Genomic DNA, 12,240 nt, shown 5'->3' with positions numbered 1-12,240 from the left:
TTAATAATACAATACAATAAAATTTTAAACAGTTCTAGGGAATGAAATGTAACCCTAACAAGAATCCTGAGATTTTTTTTTTTTCTATTTGAACCTGATAATAGAAAAGTCAATAAAATATTAGCAGAGTTTTAGAGAAAGCAAGTTCCTTTAAGTAGCATACTTTAGTTGAAAAGGTTTGAAGGATCTTTCCAAATGCACTGATTAGTAAAATTAAAGCTGAAATATTCTATACCAAATAGATAATAAGCTTAAGGGTACAGTTGTTCTTAATTGAAAAATGTAGCCTTAAGAGAAATATAACACCAAATTAAGGAGAACAAAAGCAGCACAAAATCCTGAAGATTTTTCAGAAAACTATGAAGAAAGATTAATATGTTTAAAAATGCAACTAAAGGAAAAAAAATATTTAAGCATAGGAACTATTGGGTTCACATTTTAAAGATGTGATAAAAACAGCATATGGGTTTAGAATGAGACTCCTAAACGCTGACATATTTCAAGATAGTTTTTGTCGGGAGGAGGAGTCAAGATGGCGGAGAAGTAGCAGGCTGAGACTACTTCGGGTAGCGGGAGATCAGCTAAATAGCTTATCTAAAGATTGCAAACACCTACAAATCCAACGGGAGATTGAAGAGAAGAAGAACAGCAATTCCAGAAACAGAAAATCAACCACTTTCTGCAAGGTAGGACTGGCGGAGAAGTGAATCCAAAGCGACGGGAAGATAGACCGCGGGGGGAGGGGCCGGCTCCCGGCGAGCGGCAGAGCAACGGAGCAAAATCAGGACTTTTAAAAGTCTGTTCCGCTGAGGGACATCGCTCCAGAGGCTTAACTGGAGTGAAGCCCAGACGGGGTAAGCGCGGCCTCAGGTCCCGCAGGGTCGCAGAAGGATCGGGGGTGTCTGAGTGTCGCAGAGCTTACCGGTATTAGAACGGGGAAGCTGGCTACAGAGACAGAGCCGAGGAGTGACTCTCAGCTCGGGGTTGCCTTGAACTGGTCGCAGGCTCGGTCAGCTCGGAGCGCGGCCGGAGGCCAGGGTGGCGGGAGTCATTGGGCGCTGTTCTCTGAGGGCGCACTGAGGAGTGGGGCCCCGGGCTCTCGGCTCCTCCGGGCCGGAGACTGGGAGGCCGCCATCTTCACTCCCATCCTCCGGAACTCTACGGAAAGCGCTCAGGGAACAAAAGCTCCCAAAAGCGAACCCGAGCGGATTACTCAGCGCGGCCCCGGGTAAGGGCGGTGCAACTCCGCCTGGGGCAAAGACGCTGGAGAATCACTACAACAGGCCCCTCCCCCAGAAGATCAACGGGAAACCCAGCCAGGACCAAGTTCACCTACCAAGGAGAGCGGCGGAATTCCAGAGGAGAAGAAAGCAAAGCACGGAACTCATGGCTTTCTCCCCATGATTTTTTAGCCTTGCAGTTAATTTATTTTTTTTTTCTTTTTCAATTTTTTTTTCTTTTTCTCTTCTTCTGCTAATTTTTTTTTAACTTTTACCGTTTTCTTTTTTTAACGTTTTTTAAATAGTTCATCTAATATATATATTTTTTTCCTCTTTTTATATTTTTTCTTTATCGGCTTTCTTTTTTTTAATAGTTTCTTTTTTTTTTTCTTTCTTTCTGAACCCCTTTTTATCCCCTTTCTCCCCCCTCACAATTCCGGATCTCTTCTGATTTGGCTAAAGCATATTTTCCTGGGGTTGTTGCCACCCTTTTAGTATTTTACTTGCTCCTTCATAAACTCTTATCTGGACAAAATGACAAGGCGGAAAAATTCACAACAAAAAAAAGAACAAGAGGCAGAACCAAAGGCTAGGGACCTAATCAATACAGACGTTGGTAATATGTCAGATATAGAGTTCAGAATGACGATTCTCAAGGTTCTAGCCGGGCTTGAAAAAGGCATGGAAGATATTAAAGCAACCCTCTCGGGAGATATAAAAGCCCTTTCTAGAGAAATAAAAGAACTAAAATCTAACCAAGTTGAAATAAAAAAAGCTATTAATGAGGTGCAATCAAAAATGGAGGCTCTCACTGCTAGGATAAATGAGGCAGAAGAAAGAATTAGCGATATAGAAGACCAAAGGACGGAGAATAAAGAAGCTGAGCAAAAGAGGGACAAACAGCTACTGGACCACGAGGGGAGAATTCGAGAGATAAGTGACACCATAAGACGAAACAACATTAGAATAATTGGGATTCCAGAAGAAGAGGAAACGGAGAGGGGAGCAGAAGGTATATTGGAGAGAATTATTGGAGAGAATTTCCCCAATATGGCAAAGGGAACAAGCATCAAAATCCAGGAGGTTCAGAGAACCCCCCTCAAAATCAATAAGAATAGGTCCACACCCCCTCACCTAATAGTAAAATTGACAAGTCTTAGTGACAAAGAAAAGATCCTGAAAGCAGCCCGGGAAAAGAAGTCTGTAACGTACAATGGTAAAAATATTAGATTGGCAGCAGACTTATCCACAGAGACCTGGCAGGCCAGAAAGAGCTGGCATGATATATTCAGAGTACTAAATGAGAAAAACATGCAGCCAAGAATACTATATCCAGCTAGGCTATCATTGAAAATAGAAGGAGAGATTAAAAGCTTCCAGGACAAATAAAAACTGAAAGAATTTGCAAATACCAAACCAGCTCTACAGGAAATATTGAAAGGGGTCCTCTAAGCAAAGAGAGACCCTAAAAGTAGTAGATCAGAAAGAAACAGAGACAATATACAATAACAGTCACCTTACAGGCAATACAATGGCACTAAATTCATATCTCTCAATACTTACCGTGAATGTTAATGGGCTAAATGCCCCAATCAAAAGACACAGGGTATCAGAATGGATAAAAAAACAAAACCCATCTATATGTTGCCTACAAGAAACTCATCTTAAACTCGAAGACACCTCCAGGTTTAAAGTGAGGGGGTGGAAAAGAATTTACCATGCTAATGGACATCAGAAGAAAGCAGGAGTGGCAATCTTTATATCAGATCAATTAGATTTTAAGCCAAAGATTATAATAAGAGATGAGGAAGGACACTATATCATACTCAAAGGAACTGTCCAACAAGAAGATCTAACAATTTTAAATATCTATGCCCCTAACGTGGGAGCAGCCAATTATATAAACCAATTAATAACAAAATCAAAGAAACACATCGACAAGAATACAATAATAGTAGGGGATTTTAACACTCCCCTCACTGAAATGGACAGATCATCCAAGCAAAAGATCAACAAGGAAATCAAGGCCTTAAATGACACACTGGACCAGATGGACATCACAGATATATTCAGAACAATTCATCCCAAAGCAACAGAATACACATTCTTCTCTAGTGCACATGGAACATTCTCCAGAATAGATCACATTCTTGGTCCTAAATCAAGTCTCAACCGGTATCAAAAGATTGGGATCATTCCCTGCATATTTTCAGACCACAATGCTCTAAAGCTAGAACTCAATAACAAGAGGAAATTTGGAAAGAACCCAAATACATGGAGGCTAAACAGCATCCTTCTAAAAAATGAATGGGTCAACCAGGAAATTAAAGAAGAATTGAAAAAATTTATGGAAACAAATGATAATGAAAACACAACGGTTCAGAATCTGTGGGACACAACAAAGGCAGTCCTGAGAGGAAAATATATAGCGGTACAAGCCTTTCTCAAGAAACAAGAAAGGTCTCAGGTACACAACCTAACCCTACACCTAAAGGAGCTGGAGAAAGAACAAGAAAGAAACCCTAAAACCAGCAGGAGAAGAGAAATCATAAAGATCAGAGCAGAAATCAATGAAATAGAAACCAAAAAAACAATAGAACAAATCAACGAAACTAGGAGCTGGTTCTTTGAAAGAATTAATAAGATTGATAAATCTCTGGCCAGACTTATCAAAAAGAAAAGAGAAAGGACCCAAATAAATAAAATCATGAATGAAAGAGGAGAGATCACAACGAACACCAAAGAAATACAGACAATTATAAGAACATACTATGAGCATCTCTACGCCAACAAATTTGACAATCTGGAAGAAATGGATGCATTCCTAGAGACATATAAACTACCACAACTGAACCAGGAAGAAATAGAAAGCCTCAACAGACCCATAACCAGTAAGGAGATTGAAACAGTCATCAAAAATCTCCAAATAAACAAAAGCCCAGGGCCAGATGGCTTCCCGGGGCAATTCTACCAAACATTTAAAGAAGAACTAATTCCTATTCTCCTGAAACTGTTCCAAAAAATAGAAATAGAAGGAAAACTTCCAAACTCATTTTATGAGGCCAGCATCACCTTGATCCCCAAACCAGACAAGGATCCCAACAAAAAAGAGAACTACAGACCAATATCCTTGATGAACACAGATGCAAAAATTCTCGCCAAAATACTAGCCAATAGGATTCAACAGTACGTTAAAAGGATTATTCACCACGACCAAGTGGGATTTATTCCAGGGCTGCAAGGCTGGTTCAACATCCGCAAATCAATCAATGTGATACAACACATTAATAAAAGAAAGAACAAGAACCATATGATACTCTCCATAGTTGCTGAAAAAGCATTTGACAAAGTACAGCATCCCTTCCTGATCAGAACTCTTCAAAGTGTAGGGATAGAGGGCACATACCTCAATATTATCAAAGCCATCTATGAAAAACCCACCGCAAATATCATTCTCAATGGAGAAAAACTGAAAGCTTTTCCGCTAAGGTCAGGAACACGGCAGGGATGTCCGTTATCACCACTGCCATTCAACATAGTACTAGAAGTCCTAGCCTCAGCAATCAGACAACAAAAGGAAATTAAAGGCATCCAAATCGGCAAAGAAGAAGTCAAACTATCACTCTTTGCAGATGATATGATACTATATGTGGAAAACCCTGAAGACTCCACTCCAAAACTGCTAGAACTTGTACAGGAATTCAGTCAAGTGTCAGGATATAAAATCAATGCACAGAAATCAGTTGCATTTCTCTACACCAACAACAAGACAGAAGAAAGAGAAATTAAGGAGTCCATCCCATTTACAATTGCACCCAAAACTATAAGATACCTAGGAATAAACCTAACCAAAGAGACTAAGAATCTATACACAGAAAACTATAAAGTACTCATGAAAGAAATTGAGGAAGACACAAAGAAATGGAAAAATGTTCCATGCTCCTGGATTGGAAGAATAAATATTGTGAAAATGTCTATGCTACCTAAAGCAATCTACACATTTAATGCAATTCCTATCAAAGTACCATCCATTTTTTTCAAAGAAATGGAACAAATAATCCTAAAATTTATATGGAACCAGAAAAGACCTCGAATAGCCAAAGGAATATTGAAAAAGAAAGCCAAAGTTGGTGGCATCACAATTCCGGACTTCAAGCTCTATTACAAAGCTGTCATCATCAAGACAGCATGGTACTGGCACAAAAACAGACACATAGATCAATGGAACAGAATAGAGAGCCCAGAAATAGACCCTCAACTCTATGCTCAACTCATCTTCGACAAAGCAGGAAAGAATGTCCAATGGAACAAAGATAGCCTCTTCAATAAATGGTGTTGGGAAAATTGGACAGCCACATGCAGAAAAATGAAATTGGATCATTTCCTTACACCACACACGAAAATAGACTCAAAATGGATGAAGGATCTCAATGTGAGAAAGGAATCCATCAAAATCCTCGAGGAGAACACAGGCAGCAACCTCTTCGACGTCAGCCGCAGCAACATCTTCCTAGGAACATCACCAAAGGCAAGGGAAGCAAGGGCAAAAATGAACTTTTGGGATTTTATCAAGATCAAAAGCTTTTGCACAGCAAAGGAAACAGTGAACAAAACCAAAAGACAACTGACAGAATGGGAGAAGATATTTGCAAATGACATATCAGATAAAGGGCTAGTGTCCAAAATCTATAAAGAACTTAGCAAACTCAACACCCAAAGAACAAATAATCCAATCAAGAAATGGGCAGAGGACATGAACAGACATTTCTGCAAAGAAGACATCCAGATGGCCAACAGACACATGAAAAAGTGCTCCATATCACTCGGCATCAGGGAAATACAAATCAAAACCACCATGAGATATCACCTCACACCAGTCAGAATGGCTAAAATTAACAAGTCAGGAAATGACAGATGCTGGCGAGGATGCGGAGAAAGGGGAACCCTCCTACACTGTTGGTGGGAATGCAAGCTGGTGCAACCACTCTGGAAAACAGCATGGAGGTTCCTCAAAATGTTGAAAATAGAACTACCCTATGACCCTGCAATTGCACTGCTGGGTATTCACCCTAAAGATACAAACGTAGTGATCCGAAGGGGCACGTGCACCCGAATGTTTATAGCAGCAATGTCTACAATAGCCAAACTATGGAAAGAACCTAGATGTCCATCTACAGACGAATGGATAAAGAAGATGTGGTATATATACACAATGGAATACTATGCAGCCATCAAAAGAAATGAAATCTTGCCATTTGCGACGACGTGGATGGAACTAGAGGGTATCATGCTTAGCGAAATAAGTCAATCGGAGAAAGACAACTATCATATGATCTCCCTGATTTGAGGGAGAGGAGATGCAACATGGGGGGTTGAGGGGGTAGGAGAAGAATAAATGAAACAAGATGGGATTGGGAGGGAGAGAAACCATAAGTGACTCTTAATCTCACAAAACAAACTGAGGGTTGATGGGGGGAGGGGGTTGGAAGAGGGGGTGGGGTTATGGATATTGGGGAGGGTATGTGCTATGGTGAGTGCTGTGAAGTGTGTAAACCTGGCGATTCGCAGACCTGTACCCCTGGGGATAAAAATATATGTTTATAAAACTGTAAAAAAAAAAAAAAAAAGATTTGAATAAAAGGAAACGAAAACTGTCAAAAAAAAAAAAAAGATAGTTTTTGTTTGTTTGTTTGCTTGTTTTTGCTTTTTACTCACAACTGATCGTTTAAGCACACAACCATCTGATTTTGCTATGTCAGTTATTTCTGGCAATTATATTACGTAATTGATACCCATTAAGATAAATTTATAATTCTATATGCATTTTATTTTATGCATTCTTTTATGTGCATTATCCAAAGTTTCAAATGAAGTAAATGATGGGAAAAAATGATCACAGATCTTTATTTGGTAAAAAAAAGTAGCTGAGAAAATAAACAAAAAAATGTAGAGATCATCTCATAAATGCAACCTAATCAATTTTTGAAATATTCTATACTCGAATTTGTATTCTTTATTATAAACAAGTGTCTTTAAATCTGAAACCAATTCACAGCTGTAGTCAGAGACCAGTTCTTAATATTGTGTAAGTTTGTTACTTGAAGAAATCCAGGACAGAAATAAATTTTCACCATGCATGAAAATATTGCCCAGTAGCACACTGCAGATAAAAATAATTTTATTAGTCAACATTCTTATCTTTTTTTAATTTGGAAATTTCTTAGTGTTTACATAGATAAGTGTGCTAAAATGTTACTACAAATTAATTCTAATACTACCTTTGATAAAAATTCTCCATAATTAAAAAAAAAACTATTCTGTCAAAACAGTAAATAATATATCCTCTAATAATTATTCTCAGACATTAATATGCAGAAAAATATTATAAATGTTATGAACAGAGGCATGTAACAAATTTAAAGTTTGACAATACACTTTAATCCTCTATTTTTAATTTCTTTACACTTATTTGATACCTAATTGTGTTCTTATTTCTTTTGAAGTTGATAATATGTATCTGGTTCTTCTGGAGTCTCTAACAAATTTGTAAGAACTTGAATGAGGTGTCGGAGTCTTAGAAGAAAGACAAAAATCAATTTAAGAAAAATTCCAGCATAAAAATTTAAGCAATGTATTCTTTAGGTCTAGGGCGCCCATGGGATAGAACTGAGCACCTTACATTTTACTTGCAAATATTTGTTATTTGCTTAAAATTCAATACATGATCTTATACCCAATCTTTCAAAAATATATCAGAGACTGTATCTTCACAAGAGAACACACAACTTTCAAACTGTTAACAAAACTGTGATCAAAAAAAAACAAAACAAAACTGTGATCATAAAATTCAAGTTGCTATATGTTTCTTTGTTTGGATCTATAAATATTCATGAGCAATCAGACATAGATCCATTCAACTAGAATGTTCACATTTAAATAAATTAAGCAAAAGCTCATTTCTTTGTATTAAAAATGTGAATGATCTTATACATAAAGTATTTTTACATTATTAATGTAAGATAAAAATACCAGTATCTCCAGTGTAAGTTCTATTTTTCATTACAATGAAATTGTTAATTTGAATAAAATAAATCATAAAAGAAAAGACTATATAACTCAGAGAAAATATTTCATACTTTTGTGTATTTTAACAAATTACTTTGAGTACACCTCAGAGTTCACTTTTTTTTTTTTTTTTGAAGGAAGAAATAAGCATTAAGAAAATTCCTTTACAGGTGCCTTGGTAGCTCAGTGGATTAAAGCCTCTGCCTTCAGCTCAGGCCTTGATCCCAGCACCCTGGGATCGAGCCAGAATTGGGCTCTCTGCTCAGCAGGGAGCCTGCTTCCTCCTCTTTCTCTGCCTGCTTCTCTGCCTGCTTGTGATCTCTGTCTGTCCAATAAATAAATAAAATCTTTAAAAAAAAAGAAAAAATAAAGTTCCTTCATGACTATAAATGTCCTAAAACTGTAGATGTTTACTCATCCTCTTTAATAAAAATATTGTTTTGGTATAATATGTGTTATTTAAAAATAGAACAGTTAAAACAAAATTTTAATTGTAACAATGATTTTAATTCACAGGACAGAGCTTCTCTCTCAGAATGTTCTGGTATGAAGTAAATCCATGCTGCCATGGTCAGATTCCAGTATATTTATAAACAATATGCTAGAATGAAAGTTTTGGCACATAAACTATAGGGGGAAAGATATAAAATGTGATATAATATAATACAATACATCTCTAGATATAAAAATGGAATGTCTTAGCACATGTTTAATAATGTGTGACAGTAATATTTTCTTTAATGGAATATACTTATAACCTCCTCACAAAGAGTTTAGATTCAATGAATTATAGTGCAAATTCTGGCATTCAGATATTGGTAGAAATTCTGGAATTCAGATGTTGGCAGAAAATTTGTGTTTTCCATTTCTAAAAATCTTACCTGTACATTTACCATTGCACAAAGAAGGTTTAATGTCTCCCCTTCCCACTGATACAATTACCAGTGTGCCTCCATTTCCAAGATGCAAATCAGTAGGCATTATAAATATTATAAATAGTGGGTGGATAGAAACAGATTGATTTCTTAGAATGAATTTGGATGTCATAAGTAAAGTTAATAATACTTAAATTAAATAAGGATTGCTATTAAGGAATTAGACTATAGTCATAATTCATTATTAAAGCACTGTATTTTTGAGATTTATTTTCCTGTAGAAATATTGACATTTATATTTTCACTTTTGTTCTGATTATCCTTTCTCACATTCTCTACCAGTATCTCAGTGTTAAGAACTGCCTACTTGGGCACACAACCCAAAATTAGAGATTTCTTTAAACTAAAAGTGGTGTTTCATGATATCTTTATCATGCATTGAAAATGCAAAATATAATTGCTACCTTTGGCAATATAAGTTCTGGCATCTTGGCAGTAACAGAAGATATTTTTGGAAACATTCCAACTTCATGTGCAGTGATTGCACAGAAATTTTGATGGCCTTTGTCAGCCTTGATTTGGGACTCCCCACCTTTGGGAAGGTCACTGATGCCATGAGGCATCTGACATGGCCATGAGGAATCTGGTTAGAAATTCGAGCAAAACATAGTCAGAAATTACCACATTGAAGCTAAATCTATGAAACCTCCTAGTAACTCACAAAAATAAACAAGGGAAGTTGTTAAAGGGGATCTATTTGTTTCCAAGGACTGGGCAATTAGACTTTTGGCAGTTGAATGTTGACCTTAATGTTTACTAGTTGCTATTTAGACATGACTTAGTTCATAAATGACTTATTACATCGATTATGTGACATCTGGCATTCACTGGCACTATGTTATACTCTAGTTTGTTTATTTTTCTATCTCTCCAACTAGAATATACACCTCTTAGATACAATGATTTTTATATTCTGTTCACTGCTGTATACTTAATGAATAAAACATTGCCTGGCATGTAATCATTTCTCAGTATGTGTCAGTCGGGTAAATGAGTACACAAATGAATGAAGTAATGTGTAACACAAGCTATGTTTCCTTCACTGTGATTTTCACAACCTCACATCTCTATCCTATACATAAGGAGTTAATTTCAATATTGTATTAATACTGAATTTATGAGTGTATGGTGCATTTCCAAAAAATATTTGCTGATAATGTAGTAATAGTAGTAGTAATAGTAGTAGTAGTAGTAGTAGTAGTAGTAGTAGTAGTAGTAGTAGTGTTGCGCTAGTATTGATTTTAGAAGTATTTTTGAGGATGAGAAAAAGAAGCACTGGCATTCTTAGTACTAGTTGTTACTGTTTCAGATAACAATTACAGTGAAGTTACTTACCAGTGCTCCTATGTGGCCCATGCTACCAAAACCTAATTTATTGAGCACTTTTTTGTAATGAGAATCTTCCAAGATACTAATTAAAAAAATAATTTTTTGGTCACCTTTTCAACTTTACCCAGCAGTCCCTCCCATCCAACCAACATAAGCACACCATGGAGACTAAGAAATTAGGAGTCACCACATACCAGAAGTTCACATATGTAATTTTTTATTATTTTTTTCTTTTTAACAGATTTATTGAGTTATATTTTATTTTTTAAACATTTATTTGTTTGTTTGTTTGTTTAAGAGAGAGAGAAAGAATGCCTGTGAATTCGGAGAGGGGCACAGGGAAAGAGAAAACCCCAAGCTTACTCCCTGCTGATTGTGGAGCCCCACGTGGAGCTAGATCTTACAACCCTGATCTCATGACCTGATTTGAATTCAAGAGTCAGACATTTAACCAACTTAGCCACCCATGCACTCCTGTATTGTAATTTATATACAGAAAATTCACATATTTAATGTATACAATTTTGGGAGTTTGGACATAATGTCTACACCCATTATACCATCACTACATTGTGATAAGAACACTTAACATGAGATCTACCCTGTTAACAAATGTTTTTAAGTTCACGATACAGTATTGTTAACTATAGGCATGACGTAATGCAGCACATCTCTAGAATGTATTCATCTTACATAATTAAAACTTCATGGATTGGAAGATTTAATATTGCTAAAATATACATAATACCCAAAGTGATCTACAGTTTCAATGCAATCCTTATCTAAATACCAATGACACTTAAAAAAAATAGAAAACAATCTTAAAATTTATATGGGGCCAAATATTTAAATCTGGTAATATCTACTATAGATACTTTTAGGAAGTCCCAAAGGATTCTATATTTAAAACCATGTCAATGCAGAAACAGAAGGTGCTGCTTGTGACTTTGTTTCTAAGCAATTTTTTTCATTGGACTGAAAGAAATTTCCTAACAGTTCAGCCTACTAACTAATTCTGTCCAAATAGTTATATAAATATATATGCCCTAACGACTTGGTGTCTGTTTGAACATATAAGAGACTTGAAATTAAAAATAATTTTTACATAACCAAAATTACTCACTACTGGGGTGTGTGCATTGTTGACTCTATCATAAACCTTAGAATCATGTTGGATACCATTACTCTCTTTTTGCTCCCATAGTGATTTTTGCATCATTATTTTATTTTACCACAGCAACTTAACTTTTCATAGGGATGATGTAATCAAAAGGATCATGGTTTAATCTCATAATAAAATTGCAAACTATCTCAAGCTAGTACTTTGCACTATGTCTGACAGATGTCAAGTATCACTACATTTATCTTAAATGTTTAAAATATCCCATAGCACTCTTTAATCTTATGGGGATTTGCCAGATACCTAAGCACAAAGTTTGAGATCCACAGGACTGAAGAATAAACACCATGTAAGAGTAAGTCATCATATTGGAGGAATTTGAATCAGGCTCAGTCAGTTAAGCATCTGTCTTCTGCTCAGGTCAAGATCCTGGTGTCCTGGGATGCAGCCCTGCTTCAGGCTCCCTGTTTGGTGGGCAGCCTACTTCTCCCTCTCCTTCTGCTTGCTGCTCTCCCTGCTTGTGCTTTATCTCTCTGTCAAAAATAAATAAATAAAATCTTTTTAAATAAAT

This window comes from Lutra lutra, chromosome 15 (assembly GCF_902655055.1).
Source record: "Lutra lutra chromosome 15, mLutLut1.2, whole genome shotgun sequence".
Taxonomy (NCBI): Eukaryota; Metazoa; Chordata; class Mammalia; order Carnivora; family Mustelidae; genus Lutra; species Lutra lutra.
This window is presented reverse-complemented; position numbering follows the sequence as displayed.